Source organism: Macrobrachium nipponense, chromosome 38 (assembly GCF_015104395.2).
Source record: "Macrobrachium nipponense isolate FS-2020 chromosome 38, ASM1510439v2, whole genome shotgun sequence".
Classification (NCBI taxonomy): domain Eukaryota; kingdom Metazoa; phylum Arthropoda; class Malacostraca; order Decapoda; family Palaemonidae; genus Macrobrachium; species Macrobrachium nipponense.
Genome location: NC_061098.1, coordinates 22336795 through 22358686, shown reverse-complemented (window position 1 = coordinate 22358686; position 21892 = coordinate 22336795). Strand labels below are relative to the sequence as shown.

Sequence of the window (21892 nt, the reverse complement as noted above, 5' to 3'; positions counted from 1 at the left end):
CCATGAAAATAATCATAATATTAGATATGCCAATGGCTTTACATAAAATGCTGTTAAGGTTTGCTGCAAAATCTTGAAGCAGAAAATGTAAATACTGTATATCAAATACTTATTGTAGTACTTACCTTGTAATAGCCTGATTATATCCTGGCCTATTTGTGCTTTAAGACCATTTCCAGAACTATCTCACCTAAATTCCCTGTTACTGAATTCTGAGATTATAATTTCTTTCCATAATAAAATGACATAGCAGCATGTATTGCATATCTGCAGGAAATGTACTTTGGACTTTCATGGGTGCTATTTGATTATATGTGTATATGTAACTACTATAAAAATCCTAAAAGACAGATCAACTTTCTAAAACTAATAAAATACATGCTTCAATGAAAAAAAAATCAATGAAAAAAAAGCTAAGTACCCAAATGATAATAAGACTAATTTTAGTCCCCAACTCTGATTAAAATATAACAAAAACATTTTCTCACAGAATAATGGCTTTTACATATAAACTTATAATCAAAACATCTTACCTGCCAGACTACACAAAAAAAAAACCTGATGGCTGCTAAAAGAGGGGTGTCTGATGATGACATATGGGGGACAGAAGCTCCACAATATTTTGTCTCACAGCCCGTCTACTGCCTAGAATGAATGGGGAATCTTGATCTTCCTTAGTGGCAGTCCAAAGAGCAAGCAATGACGAAATTATACGTGGTAGATGGCAGAGAATTGTGTGGCGAGCACAAGCTGCTGCATCTAGACCGCTTTCGACAGGTGCATCAACAATTTCGCCCACTGGAGAAAATACATGCAACAGATTATACAAGATCTGACCAGCAGATTGACTTGTTGGGGAAGCAGGAGAAGTACTGAGTGATGTGGAGGACCCAAATGCTGGGGACTGTGCTGGATCCAGAAGGCAATAATGGACAACAGTAGTAAGTGATTGCAGTAATGTTAACACATAGTCTGGAGGGGCCTGTGGAAAGTAAGACCCTGGAAGGTAATGATGAGCCATACACTCTAATACTTCGCATATTAGGTAAGTTACACGCAGCGCATTGTTAGGTAAAGATGGACCCATGTGAGGCAATGCAGCTGTAAAAAGATGGAGCCATTTGTCCATGAAGATGACGTAAGTGATGCTGCTTCAATGCCACAGTTACAACTTCCATAAACATAGGCTGTGCTGGGATGGGCTGACCTGGCTGATATTTTGAAGAACTCAACCCAGAATATTTCATACTAACACTTGGGGGATCTCTAATTCCTCCCCCTTCTGCACGATCTGAAGCTAAGGTATCTTCAAGTCGGATGAGAGCCAACGTGAGATCAATAACGCGACCTAAATAAGTTTCTTGGTGAGGCAAATTACTTGCTTGATTCCGTGAACGACAGTTATATTCGAGAACTTCCTCTGTGAATGTACGTGTTTCTTGGGTACTACTATGTTTGCTGTCTGAAATCCCAGCTCCTCCACTGAACCAGGTCATGGCATGAACAGTGGAAAGCAAACAATGCAATACACACTTTTGAACCTTGCATTTGCTTAATAAATCTGTGATATAAGGTGTAAATCCTCTTGGGGAATCTTTGACTAGAGGTGACAGGTGTGTAAAAACAAGAACCAGGACTTCAGCTGAAGCAACTTGCACTTCATGGTTATCAATCAAGTGCTCATCTCTCAACCTTAAATGTGGAAGACAAGGGTAATACGAACGAAGGTAATACAAACAAACCGTGATTACCACTTGTAAGTACATAGTTGACCTAAACTGGCTAACCATCTCAGAAACATTTCCACCATCAAATCCATCACCAAACACAGATCGTCTGTGTCTTGCCAGTAAAATGATCAGTGGAGAACTTAACTGCAAGGTACTTATACTGGTGGAAGCAAGATTTAAAAGTGATAATTTTGGTTGAGCTTCTATGACATTACGAATCAGAGACAGCCCATTTAGGCAATGCCCACAGTCAACAACCTGTGTATAAAGAAGCATATGAGAATGGAAAGGGTGAGTAGTCAAATCTGAAGTAAACCCATCACTCACTGCAGAATGAGACATTGTATCAAGTTCACTAGACCAATCACTTTTCATTGCTTTTGTAGTTATTAAGAACACAGACTTCAAAATATCTTCCAAAATCTCCTGAGCTACTTGTACAGAAGTAAGGGTTTCTTCTTCATCTTCTGACACAGCATCATTAGGGATCTCAATCTGAGATTCTTCCTGAAGAGTTTTAGCAGGAAGATTTGATAATTCCCATTTTGTATCCTCACAGCATTGGAAAGGTTTGATGGTTTGCTCATTTTTGCTAAGTCATCCATATCAATCCAAGGATGCTGAGTAAAGGGATTAACCATGAGAGACATACAGGTATATATCTGAGGCTGTTCATGACTTGAGGGAGACTCAAACTCTGTTAAAGGAGCATGATGAGTTACCACTTTCTTACTGTCTTTTGATATTGATGAAAAGGCAAGAATGTGTTTGGCTGAGGAAGCAATTGACTTATCTTTAAAGTGTGAGCCTCTTCCTTCCTTGCTAACATGGTACATCACTTCGCCACCAACTGAGCTAATGGCATAAATTTGTGACTCCTCTAATATATTCTTATTACCCTGGTTAGGTTGGACCGAAGGTAACTTCTCAATATTTACATGCTGAACGCTCACTCTGCGTGTATGAGGATGAAGTAAACGTACAAGTACAGGATCCATAACTCTGGCAATATCACCTCTTTGCAGAGTGGTTGCTAACCATGAATGAGCCAAACTACGTTCTGGACCACTGTCCCCACGTAAACGTTCCACCATGAGAAACAGACATCTGGAAAAATGCAAAAATACATTCTCAACTAAAACATATTTTGAACATAAAGCCAACAAATTTATTTGATGTCAAACAATAAATTCAATAAGTGTTTGTTGAGATACATAGAGCAATAAAACAGTTGGCTGAGAAAGATTGTACATTTCACAGACCCTTAATGAAAATGACAAAAATCCCATTTCTCTATCATCTCTATGTCTAAATATGATACTATTTTCAACTTATATAACATGCTAGGAATACCTGAATGAAATACAATGGCATCTCAACTTAATAGTAGATGGGGGGGTTGGGCTACCATTAAGGACTTAAATCTGACATATAAAAAAGAATGACAGTTAGCCTACTTTATATTAGTACCCTAGAGTCAACTCAAAATGCTACAGTGTACCGCAATCCCACAAAGTCATTAATAGCCTGTCATAACTGGTATTCTGTAATTATCATAAAATTTTAAATAACTTTTATCATTCACTTTCAGAGATATATCAGCAAAATTAACTGCTATTAAACATACATGCAAATAAAATGCTGTGCTGTGGTTTAGTCTAACAAAAATATTATGATTACAGTAGATCTATTAACTTATGCTTACAAGATATGTAAAACACAAAAAACTGAATACAATATAAAAAAATTTAAAAATCTAAGTCTTTCTTTTAGCATATCTCCAGTCTTATGTCAGAAAAGAAGAGAAACCAAGCTCAACACCTTCCATAATGCCCCATTTCATTTTTAGCACATCTTACTAATGGGATCTCTGGCCAACATTTAAAAAGAGGGAAGTTAAAATTTTATAAAGTCTCAGCATTAAGGGCCCATCCATTAAGAATAAATTTCATTAGTAATGAACAACAAAAGGCAAAGCAAGAAATTTTTACCAATTGTTAGACAAACCGTGAACTTGACCAAATCTTTAGTCAAGATCAGATTGTGTGAGACTGAATACTGAAACAACATAACCTATTAAATTAGAACATAATACCCAAGGAAAAATACCTAAATCTCCATCATCTTGAACTTCCCCAAATACTATGGGTCATGGATAAAAATATCTCTTGAAATTGCAACATCAAGCTAAATTGAACACACAACTGCAAATGCAAGAACAGTCTGCTGGAAAAATTCATTTGTAGACAGAAAAGACAGATGGATGGAGATAAAAATAAAGAAATGATTACTACAAAGTTACCCACAGTGCAGATTTAACCAAAAGTATAATGAGATAACAAACTGCAAATTTCAGCTCAGGGTGACAATGTTAGGTTGCCGGAAAAAGAAATGCATGGAAAATAGATTCTACACAAGGAAGCCTAAAGAATCTAAATGGCTATGACAAAGTAGGATTAATCTGAATGACATGAGGGACTGAATGATAATAAGGAATGTACCCTGATATGAATTTATGATCACTTAACACAAAAACAGAACAGACTGGATTCCAGAAAGGGGGTTGGGAAACATGATTAACAAACACAATATTTACCAGCATCGAATCACAAAATCATTCTGCTTCTTGGTTAACCTACTCTTCAACATATCTTGGAAATAGGCTTTAGAAATTTTGTTTGAACACTTCATGTACTTATATCAAATACTGCAACCACAATCTCTTTTGTTATTTAACACATTCACAAGTACCCTTACACAACTGTAGGTTTGTTTCTCATTTAAGACCCATGCTACTACAAGCATTTTTTAAATATAATCTTACCTGTCAAAACTGGGCAATTTCCTGATACTCCTGAAGAGAGGTTTTTGGAGACCTGCCAAAGAGTCATCCATTTGTGCATTGATAAACAGTCATACTCTGCACGGATTCCTTCATGACTCCAAACAACGCTGGTCTGAGAAGATGAAAATAAAATTATTCAAATAAAAAAACTAAATTCTCTAAGAACATACGTATAGGCAAATAAAAACTACGAGAATGAATAAACTTTTTATTTCACAAAGAAACCAGCTCTTATGATAAAATTATAATAAATCATTGCCATATCTAAACTTTTAGGTGAAAGTCATAGCCATAGGACTTATTTACTCGATTACCAAGTTTGAAAATCTGTAGTCCTAAATACTCCAATAAATATATAACTTTGTTATCTACCCCTTCCTCAAATTAGCTATGGGTGCAATCTTTCCTGGTTCTAAGGAGCAGTTAGAAATAAAAGGCTTACGTTACAAAAACTAAGCTTGGGTACCTCCACATGAAAATACGCTTAGACACCTCCAGGTATTGTTTACATAATACTAGCCGCAGCAGAATGGTTCATGAGAGACAGCACCTAAGGCCACTGGAGAAACTTCCCTTGGAAGCAGGACATCACACCTTTCACGAGCAATGACAGAAGATCCTGTGAACGAGGGCTCAGGCTCATGGTCAAGCGATGAATCACATACATGCGGCCCTCGGTTAGCGGCAGGGGTTCCGTTCCTGGCCACCGACGCTAAGTTATTTTAAAGCCTACGGCTGCCACACACCTTTCAGAATACTATTCCAGTTAACAGTGCCCTAGACCAGTCAAACAGCGCCGTAATCCCGCAATGGCGCAATAAGTAAAATTATATTTATGCAGTATAGTACTATAGAATTTACTGTACAGTAGTACCATACAGTACACTATAGTATTATAAATACTGCAAAGTGAAAAAAAAGCCTAGCTTTAATCCTTTGGGTGTCTAGTGTATGTAAAGATATAATAAGGTTTTATACAGCGTACAGGTAGCTGTATTGTTCAAGTTACAATAATTCGTCTTACGATAATCCGATTTTATGAGAGACCAAATTACAGGAGCCTAACTTTATCCTATCTTCTAGTTACATAAGTTCAAAAACAGCAAAAGAGAATGATGAAAGTATGGTTTTAACACTATACTCATTGCGTAAACGTGTACAGCCATGGAACAACCGAACGAGAAACAATTTTTTTTCTAAGTACAACCAAATTGGATACCAAAATCCGTTTGAGTTGTATTTCAATCATCGTACTATAGTACACTATTACCGTAGTTGTTATAAATGACGTTAAGTAGAATAAGACTGAGATATCTTAATGTAATAACTTATTCACTATAGATCAAAGATCAATTGGGAAATACTGTTAATTTAAACCTAGTTAGAGCTGAAGCTGAGAAAACTGTTCAAGCTGCTAATGACTATTATCGTGCATCGGCAACAAGGATAAAACTCCAGTAAACGTATGCAATCAAACACAACCGTAGATAAAATTGAGATAAAATCATTTTAATCAAAACTACTGTGCTTGAAAGAACCCATTTTACTGTTGGTTTCACGCCGATATAAGATAAATAACGTAAAGTTCGTATAACGATGATATAAAAGAAAATTGCGAATGGAATCATGTAATTTTTTACTCAGTAAACATGTCGCCAACGTAATCTGTTAACAGAGAAAAAAAAATTAGTTCACAGTCACAAACGAGACATATTCAAGTCATATTTCCACCTAAAAAACACGTCGTATAAGGAAAAATAACCTTGTCTCATGTAAGTCAAGTATCTAGATATTCGTTTATGCTAGCTAAAGGCAAGAAAATTCGCTCAGAATTGCGTTAAATATGGTGAAACAAACTCATATTCGCCATCAGCTGATTTCCAAACCAAAAACATTAGCCGCTCCATGGAATACTGGCTTAAATTTACCGTAGTATTTTATAATACAATAAAATGAAAATACATAGTACAATATTTTACTGGATACAGTGAAGTAATGTAGTATAACTTTTAAATATTTATGGAAAAGATGCATATTAACTTTTCTTCTGTGCTTATCTTAATTTTCGTCACTACGTAGCAGCGGCATCTGGAGCTCATACAGTTGTACCTCAATTTTGTACCTCAATTTTTTGCCCAAGTAACAAAGCAAAAAACTGACCGAGTTGCAGTTATATTTTGTACTTCTATCCCATGGAAAAAACAAACAAATTGCCAGTGTTGCCCAAAATTAAATGTAAAAACCAAAGAGTCTTGTCTTTTAAAATCAATTTATGCAACAATTGTAAATATAATTTGTTATAAAAACATGATTCATTAATATAAAAATTCTATTATTCGGGCGCGACTGAACAACCTATTGTCTTCATCATGTGAAGGGATGTTACAAAGACTTCAAATGGACATGCGTATTACCACTGTATCATATTTTATGTACAAAAATAAAAAAAATGTCCTGTAATACATTTTTCATACACATTTTAAACAAATGCATGAAAACTAACAAAAACCCGAAGTTTCATTATAACAAAAAGCTGAAGTTTCATTAACAAAATGAGTTATAATTAGCTCCCAAAAATTACTAAAATATAACCACATGAAGTCTTTGTAAACGCATTTTTCAGAACAGCGGCGGACAAGAACGAACATGAAAAAAACATCCTCTGATAATGTGGAGTGCAGTTATAAAAGTTACTTTATTTGTATCATATTTATATACAAAAATAAAAATACCCAATACGTAATACACTTTCATACACATTTTAAACATAAAAGCATGAACATTTATAAAATCGACACATCGATCACTAAATTTGCATTTTTTAACTCAATATTTTCCGAAAAGCGGCAGGCGGCGGCTCACAAGAACGAACATATAAAAATCCTCTTTGATAACGTGAAGTTTTAAAAGCTGCCTTTGTTCATATTTCAGTGCAGAAATAAAAATACCCTGTACGTAATATACATTTTCATACAGATTTTAAACAAAAAAGCATTTATAAAATCGACACATCGATCACTAAATTTGCATTTTTTTCCAATATTTTTCGGAAAAGAGCGGCAGGCGGCGGCTCAAGAACAAACATGTAAAAATCCTCTTTGATAACGTGAAGTTTTAAAAGCTGCCTTTGTATCATATTTCAGTGCATAAATCAAAAATACCTATACGTAATCCATTTTCATACACATTTTAAACATAAAAGCTATGAACATCGACACATCAATCGCTAAATTTGCACTGTTTTAACTCAATATTTTGTTTCCGAAGAGCAGTAGGCAGCGGCTCACAAGAACAGACATAAAAAAAACATCCTATTTGATAATGTGAAGGGCAGTTTCAAAAGCCGACTTTGTATCATATTTCTGTGCAGAAATAAAAATACCCTATACTAAATATTTTCATACACATTTTAAACATAAAACCATGAACATTAAAAATGACACATCCATAGCTAAATTTGCACTTATTTAACTCGATATTTTCGGCATAGAACAGCGTCAGTTATTACATATACCTATGTAATAACTCTCAATAATACTTTTTAATATCATTTGCATAACCTTTATGATCTGAACGGTATTTCTACAAATGTATGTACTCATAGACATAACGGCGCTAGCGGCGCTGTTAACTTTATATACGTGCCATAAAAATACCTTATTTTTTTTAATGAATATTTTTGACGACAGCCGTAAAACCGATTCGCCGCTAAGCGATTGCGTCGTTAACCGCAAGCCGCCTGTACATGGCCTTGAGCCGAACCATGTACACAATTGTGTGACGAACCATGTACATGGCTGTGTGACAAATCACGCTCACAGTCGTGAAATAGAGAACGATGCATGAGAGAACGTCTTGGAGAAGGAGATCAGCCATGACGAAATAATCAAGGTCCCCAACTCTGGAAGGTGAATGAAACAAGTGGGAACTCCTTGGGGAATGAGAGCAAGAAAGCCTAGGCTTCTTGGACATAGGAGAAAGGCTGGGGGCCCATCATGCAGAGGCAAAGAAGCTCTACTAGGCTGAGAAACTCATCCACAGACCCAAACCACCTCACGTCTGCAACTGTCAACAGCCTCACGACCCTCATTACAAATACATTCGTTAGGAGCAGAACAGGAGGAGAAGCAACAGCCTCTGGGAGAGGAGAACTCCTAGAAGGTGCAGGGTCAGCGACCTGAGTTATTATGCACCTTCAACCTCTTGACTGGTTTAGCTTAATCATCATTATGGGCAAACTCAAACAGGCTGAGGTGACAAAGAATCAGTTTGAAGACTTTGAGGAGAGTGAAGGCCATCATGAACTAGAACGCATCCACATACGAGTAGAGGCGAGGCATGTCCGTGCTGGGAAGATGGCGAAACAGCCCTCTCACTCCCAAAAGATGACGCAACAAAGTCTGAATCTCCAACGTCTGACCTGAGAACAAGGGGGAGGAGAAGAAGGCAATGGAGGAGGGGAAGGAGCTCTATGCCTACGACGCTTCTTGCTAGAAAGTACAGGATACCTCTTGTGAAATACAGAGTCCGGCTTATCAACCATCGCTTGAAGGAATGTCTCTGATGGTTTAGCAGCCGACTGCAATGAAATCATAGATGAAACTGGGAATGACATCACAGCAACAGGCGGTGGGAGAGACGACACCACAGCCGACATTATAGGGAGAGAGTATGCTGGGAGTGAGGTCACAGCATCAGAATGGCGGTGTGAGTTGATGGCCTCATTAGTGGCGATATAACCGACGACCCAGGAAGCATCATAGTTGTCGATGGCATTCCACTAGGGAGCAGCACACGAGAACCAAAGTTGTGGAGACCCGGAGGAAGGGGGACTGCTAGGGGGACCAGAAGAGGATGGCGAGCAAACATGAAATGCAACAATAGGCCATCCAAGGAGGGAGAACCCCATATGCCTAGGGAGGCCCAAACAGCTGCCATCTTGTGCAATTCTGTATCTGAAACAAAGAAAGAAGATGGAGTAGCCTCCTCCCTCCCAGGAGGGAGATTACCTCCCATGAGGTGGAGGGGCCACGTTATACACAAAATCATCTTGTGCAAATCCCATTACTTCCAAAGACAAATCAATGGAAGAAAAGGAAGGAGAGAGAACGTCAAAAGTAGGAAAGGGAAAGTTTCTGGAAGAAGGGGACGCAAGACACCTTCCCAAGAAGGACAAGTAGATACTCTATGGTGCTACCTTTTCTTTTAGAAAGCCTTCCACTGCGACCACAGGCCAGGAACAACATTCCGGGCAAGGTTAGTGATAATACTAAACTTGGAAATGGCACAACTGCAAGTGATTGGGGATCAGTAATGGAAGATGCCAAAAACCTTGAACATGGAAATCCTGAAACATCTAGACACATGCTTTGACAGGGCCTAGAACATGATAAAAGGGAAGCAGGCACACACACACACTGAAAGCAAGGCACAAATAAAGCACCGACTAACAAAGAAACCGGTTTGGGAAGGAGAGCAAAGAAGCGAGTACAACTCTCCAAGGCGGTCAAAGAAAGAGTGATGCGTCACGAGGTTCCAAGCCCAGTCAGTGACCAGCTTCCACCTCGTATATGCACGAGTTGCCAGAATGCCACAAGATTCTGTGCTTTACAATCTTTGATTGTTTTAGCCAGTTTCCAGCTGGCACTAGAAGATATCCTATTGTTAAGACCAAGGTTTGTTCAGCATATGAAACAAAAATAAATGTCTTAGTTATGGTAACTGATGTCGGCAAATAGCTGTTTCTCGATTCAACTGTTTCTGTTTATGTCAGTACTTGCTGTTGTTTATGCCAGTGTCTTGCATGCAGTACAAAGTGGTTGTTAATTATAAGAAATAGTAATGAATTCTTAGATAAGTCACCACAAGTTTGCTAAGTCTGATCTAATGTATGAAGATTTGCACTGAACATAATGAATGCCTCTAGGCCTATTTGTTAGTTAAACATTAACTCAGATATAATATGCATCATCAATGGTATTTACCGAAACCGAGACAGGCATAAAGAGCCTAGCATGGTGTAACCTACTAAAAATACACCTTGCATTATACATGATGTATATAAGATGAAAATCACCTTTTTGGGCAAAATTTAATGATTGCATGATACACAAGATCGGATGATACAAAAATACATACATATACTTATGCACAATTACAGTTCTTTTGTATGCAATACATTTTAGTTTCACAGAATGTTTTCATTGGAAATAGATAGTGCTTGTGTATTTACAGATCAAGCTTATGTTCTGAAATCTGAAAAAATGTTTCATGAAAGACCTCAAGTAAATAAAATGGACACAATATCTGAGCCACTGCCATGGTGTATTTGACAGGTCTGGGGTTCTGAGAAGGCAAAATGAAACTTGAAGATAAGGAACCAAAGAATCCTAAATTACATCAATCCACCAACAATGCTACAATAATATGTTGCTTCCAAGAATTAACAAGAAAAAATTCAGTACTTTGTACCTTTTCTCCTGCTTTATCTGAGGGTACTGTGGCTGTTAACTTAGTGAGCATCTGTCGTTCAACAATGGAAATGGGTGGCTGCGGAGGTGCTGAAGTAAGAGTTGCACTGTCACAACTCGGTAATGTGAGGTTATGTAATTGCAACAGCAGTTCCGTACTTGAGACATGGAGTTGAGAACTGGAAGAGTCTAAATAATCCCAGAGCTGCAAAGCCACATGCTACGAGAAAATAAATAAAAAATAAACTTACACAATTTCACTGAAATCATAAGCAAAATATTGAAGATACAGGTATGCCCCCTACTTTCCTGCACTGTTGGTTCTAAAACCTAGCTGGCTTTATGATTTATATACTGGACCATGAGTCATGTAATAGTGTTTCAACAACACAAATCTGACCTGGTAATTTTACACCTAATTATATATTTGATTTGCTAAATATACATATCCTGTGTCCCTAAAAGACAGTAGATATATAATAAACTTGAATCAAAATATATAAATGGAAATTAATTTTAAAAATTCAATAGACACAAGAATATTATGGAATTGAAACTTGTCTGCTGATCTGTTCCAATGTTAACAGGGTCTTGTCAAGAGTAATGAGGTGCTACATTATATAATCTCTGAGTTTTACACTGAAAAATCTGGCCTGGAGACAGAAGAGAAAGTTTAAGAGAGTAGTATATAAAAACAAACCTAACAGTTTGGAATAATACAGACAGCACCCTTCTTACACAAGTTATATTCCAGAGGGCTCTTTGTATGTTGAATTTGTAAGTTGGTTACTGTACTCTTCACGTCTACTTAAGTACAGTTTAATATAAAGTCAATACAACACTATGTTTTTTCATCCTAAAACACAATTCACTTTACTACTACATACAGTACACACTGCATTTTACAGAATAGGCATGCTGAAAAAAATCTGAAGGTATGGATGTCTAAGGGGAGTTCTCTGAACACAATTTTAATTTGTGATCTGGTTTTTTTGTATCTCTGAATGTACGTTGAATGTTCATAAGTAGGATGTCTGTATATGGATACTGTAATGCTGTTTGCTGTCAATCACCCAAGTTTTACAAATCTTGCTTACAAAAATAACTCAAAATATCATAGGGAGATTGGACTCAAAACAAATTTAAAAAGCAGAGATCAGAGTATCCACAAAGGAAAGAAACAACATTAGATGCAGAAAATATGAATGAGGTTGAATCTTTCAAATATTTAGGCACAATGCTATCCAATACAGGTTATCTTAACTAGTATCTTATGAGGCAAATCAAACAACACAGATGTTGATAAAGATTTAGAAATAAGAAAAGCTTGAAATTGCATAAGAAAGTTAAGATTTGATACAATTGGTATTGCTATACAGACATACAGACATGAATCATGATTTGCCAATGAACAATTTAAAATAAGTATAAGAAAAAAACTGGGAACCAGGCGGCAAAACAGTTAGAAATGACACCAAATGAAAAATTAAGGAAGTTATACCTTCACATAACCCTTGGTAAAAGATTACTGCCAGTATCAGCTGGTTCCTGTGGACACCAGTTTTAAAATAATTTTATATTTAAGCTACAATTTTGCTTTTTGTTTTCATTTTGTTTACAAATATAAGAATTCATAAACTCAATGGCATCAATGGAGAGGTGTTATTAACATGTTTTCTATTATACCTAAGTTGCTTTTCTTTTGGCTTTTCTCTTGCAAAATGCAGAATTATTTTTTGTTTTAAAAATTTCCTGCTGTCCTGTGTTTTTTTCTGCCATACTGTAGCTACATAGGATCTTAATAAACATGAACTCCTCCTTAAATGCATAAAAATTTTTTAAAATTATATTTCCTTCTGAAATTGGGGAAGGGGGTCTTAAAAGCTCAGAGGTTTTCAATAACAGCACTTTACCCAGAAATAGATGAGGAAATTTGGACACTGAAACAACAATAAAAGAGTTCCTTATATTAAGGGAAATTAACCAAAGAGGAAGGAAAAATTTAGTTGATGACTACTGTGGCTAACACTGTACCATTCCAGATAGTGCAGCAGAAGTAAAGTAATAAATACCCTTCAATTATCAGGATTAATAGAGCCAGGGGCCCACCAGATAATGGCAAGTAAAAGAACTACATGTGTTCAAGGGCAACTCAGTACCCTTCCTCACCTAACCTTGTCAATACTGCATACCTGTAACCACTCAATATGCTTATCAAAAACAACCAATCACACTTTAAACAGAACACTTTATGCAAAAGGCAATCATCTATCTCTTTTCCCTATAACTGTAACAAAAATGTAATTCATCCTTTTTCACTCTCTTGGAAATGACACAGTCCAGTAGGTAGGTACCCTACCTGCATTTACCCACAGCCTACCATGGTTTCATGGACATTAATGTACTCTTATAAAGTTATACAGCAACTTTCTTATCAGTTGTTACCATATTGTATTACTATACATGCGACACAAAATATTTATGTGTGAACTACTGACCTAGGCTAGGTGTTACACTTGCAGTATTCACTCGCATCAAGTCAAATAGCCTATTACAGATTTATTTAAGATAAAGGTAATGGTCATGAACCTGATAACTTACTTACTGAATCCATTTATACTATATTATGATGATGTTATATCAACATCATCAGATATACTATAAAAAAACAATCATCCACTACTGTTATTGAAATTAATGTTTACATTTGCAGAATCAGCTGATTGAGCCTACTAACTAAAGAATCAGGAGCATAATTTTTAGTTCATGAAAGAAAACAAATAAGTTACCAGAATTATTTTTTATTTTCATTTTTTGTGCATAAATGTAAAATAGTTATACAAAGGTACATTTACATACTTTATGTTAAAATAAAATCCCTCAAAATTGCAAATCAGCATCTCCTGACTTGTATATGTTTGTTTATGTCATACTCGATGTTGTATCAGCCATCTCCTGATTTGTTTGTTTATGTCATACTCGATGTTGTTCATGTAAGTTCTGTGGTAAGCGGTTGTTATTTATAAGAGATGGTTATGAACTGTTACATAAACTATAAGTTTAGTAATCTTGTTTCAAGGCCTAGCCTAGTACAATCTACCAAAAATTAAATTCATTTGTTAAGTATAGACAATCATGGAAACACTGTTTGTATAAAACACTAACTCACTCAACTAAACTCCACTCACTCACTCACTCACTCGTTCTCATTCATTACAAGTTACAGTACTGTAGTTTACATATTATTTCAGAAGATACAAAATCAGCCATATTATAAACAATAGTACATATCGAATGGCAAGAAAAGGGGGTGTCTCATGACAAGGAATAATAAGTCAATCAAAAACATAAAAAAAAAGGCTTCCTCACCTTGTATACTGTTGTATGATGTAAAAGGATATGAGTATGAGATGGAAGTAATAATGGTGTGATATTTACTGCTACCACCACCTACTTCATTGTCACACCCTGACCCATATTCATTCTGCCAGACAGAGAGGTCTGACTGAGAGAGCATCACCAGTTCAAGAAGAGTTGAAACAAATTGAAGCTATTGTGAACTGCGAAGAGGCTGATTTCCACATATAACACAAGCTAACAATCCAACAAACCAGTGAGGAAGTTGCTCTGATGGTCTATTTAAGACTGATCCAGGAGTTGTAGGAAGAGATGACAAATCAACAAGGACTTTGCAAGAGGCTTTAAAAACTTCAAGGTGTTCACCAAGATCCTGTTTCAGTTGAAGTACTAATGACAAATCAACAGACTCTCCCTTACCCTCTGAAGGTACTGAAAGTGAAGAGTGAGACGAAAGAGAACTAGGGATCGTGAAGGCGTCAAACAATGAAGCCTCTTCTTAATGCGCAGTTTTACTGGCGATGCATTTTCTCTGAGGAGTTTTTTGTTTCACAACAATGTAAACATTCATCTAGCAACTGCTTTAATTCAGATTGCGAATCAACTCCTAGAATCTCTGAATGATAAAGAGAGTTTTCAAAGTCACAAAAGAGAAGAATCATCGCTAAGAACTTTATTCTGAATAAAACGTAAAAACTTTTCAAACTCTCTTACATAGCCATGTATAATGGTGAATATCCCTGATGGTTGGGACTCTGAGGGGCACTTTCATATTCATCCTACTTGCCTCATGCAAAAACAGATAGGTATTATCTCCTTTTGGATGTTTTGGAGTTGAATCTCCTTCTTCTACTCCAGAATCTGAAGGAACCTCACTTACTCTGATGTTCCTTTTCTTTTACATAAATCCAAATTATCAAGATCAAATATATCTTCTACTGGATTTATTTCACTTAGCAGCATATTTTCCTTTGGAGTTTCATTCTTGGTGGTATTTTGTATTAGGCAGACTCTTATCACTTTCAGTAGAACTAACAAAGGAATCCCCTTAGACCTTAAATTAAACTGATATAAATGAGGTTTCAGCTTCTGTATCAGTTACTGAATCATTGTTCTTTTTTTCTTCTCTCATTTAAAACAGACTCAAAATCGTTCTCCTCTCTATTATTTATATCTTCCTCATTAGCCTCTATACCTATCTGAACAATCCCATTCTCACTTGGAGGGCTTTCTCTCGCTCGAGATTCAGGGACTATTGGAGGACGAGTTAGAGATGAACCTTGTGACACAGCATGGAGCTGAAGGGAAGTAAATGTATATACTGGCACGAGAATCTGGACGAGATGCTGCAATGGCTGGAGGAAGCGTAACAGAAGGTATGAGTTTCAGCAGAATAGCTTTTAAAACAAAGAGACAGTCCCACAAAGAGTTCATTAGATGTTAGAATGACTAAATAGTCTGTAAGGAGGGAGGTTTATGGTATTCAAGACCTCAGGCAACCTAGATGCCTGTGTTGTTGCCTGAGTGTCTAAAGGGAGAGAAGTCAACAGATGCTGCAGTAAAGTGCAAATTTCTATCACTGTCATGCAAGAACTTCCCACTTCTTGTACTCCTGATGACTGGTCTTCACTATTAGCATGTGTAGTCTCATGTGACTCACAAGCATTGGCGTAACAATCCAGTGAGATAAATCCATGGGTAAGATGGCTGCAAAGCACTAAATAGAAGTGTAGCAGTCTTAGTTACTTCATGTAAACCTTTGTTACCCTCAACTGTATTCTTATCTGGGGAACAAGGAGGTACTAAGGATGCTTGTCTATCTGTAGTACTCTGTTGTCTACAGCGGGACTCAACTAAAACTTTAGGCTCTTGAAGTGCTTGGCAGGTGTGATATAAGCATCTGGAATGAAAAATTAAAAGAAAATTTCTGTTCTACTAAACCAATTTTCACTACATGACAAAAATCTTGTCCATACATTTTTTTTTTATAAAACAACAATAAAATTTTTGTGTTTATCTCATATATTTTCAATATCCTAAACACTTCAGCAAAAGAAAGAACTTACCTTAGCAAATCTAAGAAAATATCATCCAATATGAATGGACCAATTTTCTGGCTTATCTAAAAGGGACACTATAAGCCTATAAGGCCTCAAATCTGGTGGATTAGTACCTTGGCTGGCTTTCAAACAACTTTTCACACCTTCCACAAGAAGAGGACGCGAGAATATTTCAAAGTATGCATTAATATCTGATCCATCTTCAGTGTTTGTGTCACTCATATTGCTAGCAAGGCGTTTCACTACAGGGTGTTCAGAGGATAACAATGAGAAGTTGATTTCAGATCCTAACAGCCAGGCATAAAGACGTCTGCATAAAGAAAAAGAGAATGTGATCAGTATGGATATTAATAAAGTATTAATTGAAAATCATTATGTAATCAAACATTATGAAAGTCAATATTATTTTTACAAAATTCGTTATGCTACTTTAAAACAGACTTAAGACATCCATATAATGAAGGTAGATGGATTAGACATAGCTGATTTTACACATTTTTTCTTTTTCAACATTTAACAAACATGGAGGGACCATAAAGCTCACGAGCATGTTTCCCATACATCTGTTACTTAAGTAACAGAAAAGGCAATTACACTTTATCATATAACATCCAGCCACTTTATCATCAACTTCAGCTGTTAACATGATATCTATTATTTTTTCAAAATTTATTTAATTTTTATATCAAATATAAAAATCTTTTTAATCAGTTTCTATTTTTCATAACTAACAGACCTGAGGTCTTAAACATTAGGATAAAATCTTCTAGCATCAGCTGGAAAAACATATAACTTAACAAAATTGCGTATGCAAGGGACTATGGCATCTGAGCTTGGCCACGAGTTAGGTGGGACCACCCACATACCCCTTGGCAACCCTTGACCACACCAGTTACTCTTTTACTGCCTTTAAGAGGGTAACAAAGCATAAATACAAAAAAGTTTTCCTTCGAGCATTTAGTTAAACGGTCTAATGACCCCTCCCACTCATGATGAACCACAGTTCATGTGCCTACTGTTCTCAGTTTTGATTTTGTTCACATGAGTGAGGAGGTTGTGGGGGGGAAGGGATGATTAATCACAATAGAGCAGTAAGTACTTAAAAAATAAATGCTGCAATAAAAAAACATGATTTATAATACAGTTTAATTATAATACAGTTTTAATTATACTTACCCAGTGTAATTATATAGCTAAAAGTTTATACAATTGGCAAATAGAACTTTGAAATTCATGAGTTATGCTATTTCTAGCTGCTACCTGATGAGCCCAGCCCATTTTTGGAGCTAGATAGGAACAACTAGCAAACATGCATCAACTTATTTATGCCTAGGTTTTCATGCGAGGGGAGGAGGGAGGCTCCGATCATATAATCACTGGGTAAGTATAGTAATTAAATTATAAAAATGTCACTTTTAATTAAGTGACTTACCCAGTAATTATATAGCTGATTCCCACATTGATAGGAGGTGGGATATATGAACACACCTATTCCAACATATTAGTAAACATAATGAATTGAACATAGATAAGACTGCTAAGATTACAATAATGCCTGTTGTTCCTTACCTGATAAACAAGCTGCCTTCAGAAAGGATCCTGACTCTAAATGGATGCTACACTTATTCTCATGGTGATGCAGCAATAAAGCCTGAGGGTTGCCTACTATTATAGTGGGTGCCTTGTGGCAAGGATGATTCCGATCGCTGACAAGGACAAGTTGCCCCAGCCCAGGGCGCAGTACATAACAATAATACAACAGAACAAATTAACATCCCCTAACACTGACAAAATTAAAAAATACAACCAAAAATAACTGGAGGTACTCCTGTACATAGTAACTCCACTCCCATTAAAGTCCAACACCACAATTCAATGCAAAAAAAGGAAAGAAGGAATCCTTCCTATACTTCCTTTCCCAACACCACGCCAGCCACCAAAAAAGGACTCAAAGTACTGCAATTATCATAGACAGTTTTGACTTCCTTGAGATAATGTGATGCAAAGACCATCTTACACCTCAAGAAGGTCATTTGCAAAATTGCAGAAAGACAAATTACGTCTAAAGCCATGGAAATGGCTACGGGTCTTATTTAATGAGCTTTCACTTTGCACAATAGGAAATCATCCTCTCCCAGAGAAGAATGAGCTTCTGATATTAAATCCTTAAGGAAGAATGCCAGGGCATTCTTTGATAACAGATGTGTGGGGTTCCAAACAGAATACCGATGGGGCCCATATCTTTGCTGTCCTGTGAAGGTAAAACTTTACAGCTCTCACGGGACATAAAACTCTCTCTTGGTCACTTGGACCTAAAATTTCTGACAAGCTCTTAATCATGAAAGAGCGGGGCCAAGGATTAGAGATTGACTCGTTTTGCTGAGAAGCCTACAGAAAACGAGCATACTACTGCATTCCCTCCTGAAAAACTCACCTTTTTTGTCTAAAGCATGGATTTCATTAATACTTTTAGCGGTAGCTAATGTTATTAGGAAAAAGGTTTTCCTAGTAAGGTCTCTTAGAGAGATAGTATCTAATGGTTCAAAACATGAGCCTGATAAACCATTTTAAAACAATATCTAAATTCCAGGGAACTAATACCACTTCCTTTTGTCTGGTTGTATCAAAGGATTTAATTAAGTCTGACAAATCCTGGTTGGAGGATAAATCTATTCCTCGGTGTCAAAAAACTGAACTCATGGCTCTATAACCTTAGATAGTGGATGTGGCCAAACCTTTCACATTCTTCGATGTGGCCAAACCTTTCACCATTCTTCAAAAATAGCAGAAAGTTTGCTATCTCATTTACAATTGTCTGAAATGACAATACCCTGTTTCCTTTGAACCATGTTCTAAATGTGGTCCACTTAGCTTGATATACTCTTTCTGAGGAACTTTGTCTGCAATTGGCAATAGCTTGCACAGCTGATTTTTTGAAAATCCTTTCTTGTGCAGGAGCTTCCTGATAGTAAGAACCCAGTCAGGGTCCAGAGAAGACAACCCTTGATGGAATCACCAGGGGATGAAAGGGGCGGAGCTTGACCAATGAACGTCATCGTCTCCCAACAGGAACTGTTTAGAAGGATCTAGACGAAAAGTTACATCATAATACGCGGCGTTTCTAGCGACATGCGCATACTAGAGTTCTACGCACAACCGGAACCCCTGCAGTAGTGCTCAAACAATCATGAGAACAGACGCCTCCAACGCGTGCGCAAATGCCTCCTTGCTGCAGACCTACTCGAAGAAGATATATTTTCCTTTCCTTTAATATATGTTACTTTGCTATAGAGCGATTGCCATGACACTCATCACCTAGCCACTAGAAATAGCGCGCAACTCACAAATTTTCAAAATTCTAGCTGCTGACTATAGAAAACTTTTAACTATATAATACTTAATTAAAATTTCTATTTTTTAAAGTGAATCTTATCTCTATGATAATAGCCAATACCAGCATTGCAAATAGAGATGGGTAAGTACACGAGAACTTAAAATTAATTCCCTCAGAAAAATATTATTTTTGGAATGACAGGCAACTTACTTAATGATTAGAATCCAGCTATTGGTACTGCTGGCAGTTGAGGACTAATTCATTAGGCCACAGACCTCTTAAAAAATCAGTGGAGGTTCCTTGCAAGATGACCGTGAGATAAAGGGCCTGTGCAAATAGGCCAGCAAAAGAATGAAGGCCCTTGCCTAACCCAATACTCGGCACCTTCACATACCCCAAAACTTGACAAATTCCTAAGTAGATATGGAAACTACAGCAGAACTACCTTAATCATTCAGGATATAAGTTTCCAAATGAAAAGCATGGTGAAAAGCTCTGCAATATTTAAATTGAATTTCTATATCCTGCCACAGTGTGAGGCAAATACCAAGTTATATCTTCATTGTGCTGTATTTACAATCTTCTCCAGAGCCTGATTTTTAAAGAAAATAAAAGTTACTGCAGCTCTAATGCCATAGAACTTGCCCTTCAAAAGGGGCAAAAAGGAAATGGTCATGACTGGCATGCACTTCCCTATGGTCCACAGGGACTTGAAATTCACGCTTCCAAAGAATATGATTTTCAGTTGGAAGAAGTAAGAGGAGGTAAAAGAAAATACAGAAAGAAGAGATCTCATTAATTAAAAAAGAAAAAAAGAAAATATATTAAAAAATATATCAAAATGTATTAAAATTGACAAATTTTCAAAGACAATTTGTATTTTTCATAGCTACAAACCTGAGGTCTTAACAATAGGATAATTTCTAGCGCCTAGCTGGATCTGTTTATAAAGCAGATGAAAGCAAGGAATCTTGTGATATCTGGCAACGCATGCGTAGCTTGGGTTAGGATTGGTCCAGGACAACGCCGCTACACCAGTCTTTCCCAACTCAGGATGACTTAACAAACAGAGGGGCGGCTAGAGGTGGGCAGTATAACGTTAAGACCTCAGGTTTGTAGCTATGAAAAATACAAATTGTCTTAGAAAATTTGTCATTTGTTCATACGCAAACAAACCTTCAGTCTTAACAATAGGATAGACTCATACTTGGAGGGAGGTACAAGACATCCTAGACCATCTGGGGCCGGGCCTCACCCACCAGTCCAGCTCTCAAAAGAAATAGTTCTTAGAGAGGGACTGAAGCCGGTTGAGAAGCTAGATAAATTGATATCTAACCACTCAGAACCTGAGTGACATAAAATGATATATGGGATAACCATTGTATAAGGAACCCAAGAGAAACTTTGACTGTCCGATAACAAACCAAGACAATACGGTTTGTATTACTCCCGACTCCTCCTTGCCAAGGAGTGGAGCCTATGCTACCAAGTACGGGTAAGATATTTGTATATTGCACGACCACACTACCAGTATGGACTACCTTACTCACCTGTATCAGACCAGTCCAGCAAATGACGGGTCTATTCCTTAAACCGCCCAAAAGGAAGAAGGAAAGGTACAAGAGAAGGAGACCAGCCACTCACTCATTCTCTCATCCACACAATCATCTTAGGTAAGATACATCTTTTAGTTAAGGGCAACTATGAGTTACATCTCATCCACACAATCATCTTAGGTAAGATGCATCTTTAGTTAAGGGCAACTATGAGTTAAACAACCTGTTGGGCAGCCACCACAGAACCAGGGAAAACGTGTCCGTAGATCTGTGGGTAACATCCTTAAGATAGAAGGAGGTGAACGTGGACTGGCGTAACCAAGTACCAGCGCTCAGCACTCTATGTACAGCCATGTTCTTTTTGAAAGCCAGAGAGGGACCAATACCTCTAACATCATGTGCTCTAACATGCACAGACGTGGTGGTGGAATCATCAAGAGTCAAGTATGCTTGTCTGATGGCTTCCTGTATCCAACAAAAAGAGATAGTATTCTTGGAAACCTCTTCTTTGTACAGCCTGTGCTAACAAAAAGTCTGCGG

The 21892-nt window shown here is 37.0% G+C and overlaps 1 pseudogene; it reads right to left on the bottom strand.

Moving 5' to 3' along the window:
* Nucleotides 1–443: 443 nt before the first annotated feature.
* The window catches only part of LOC135209771 (protein dopey-1 homolog), an 85175-nt pseudogene continuing 63726 nt past the window's right edge, over nt 444–21892 (bottom strand).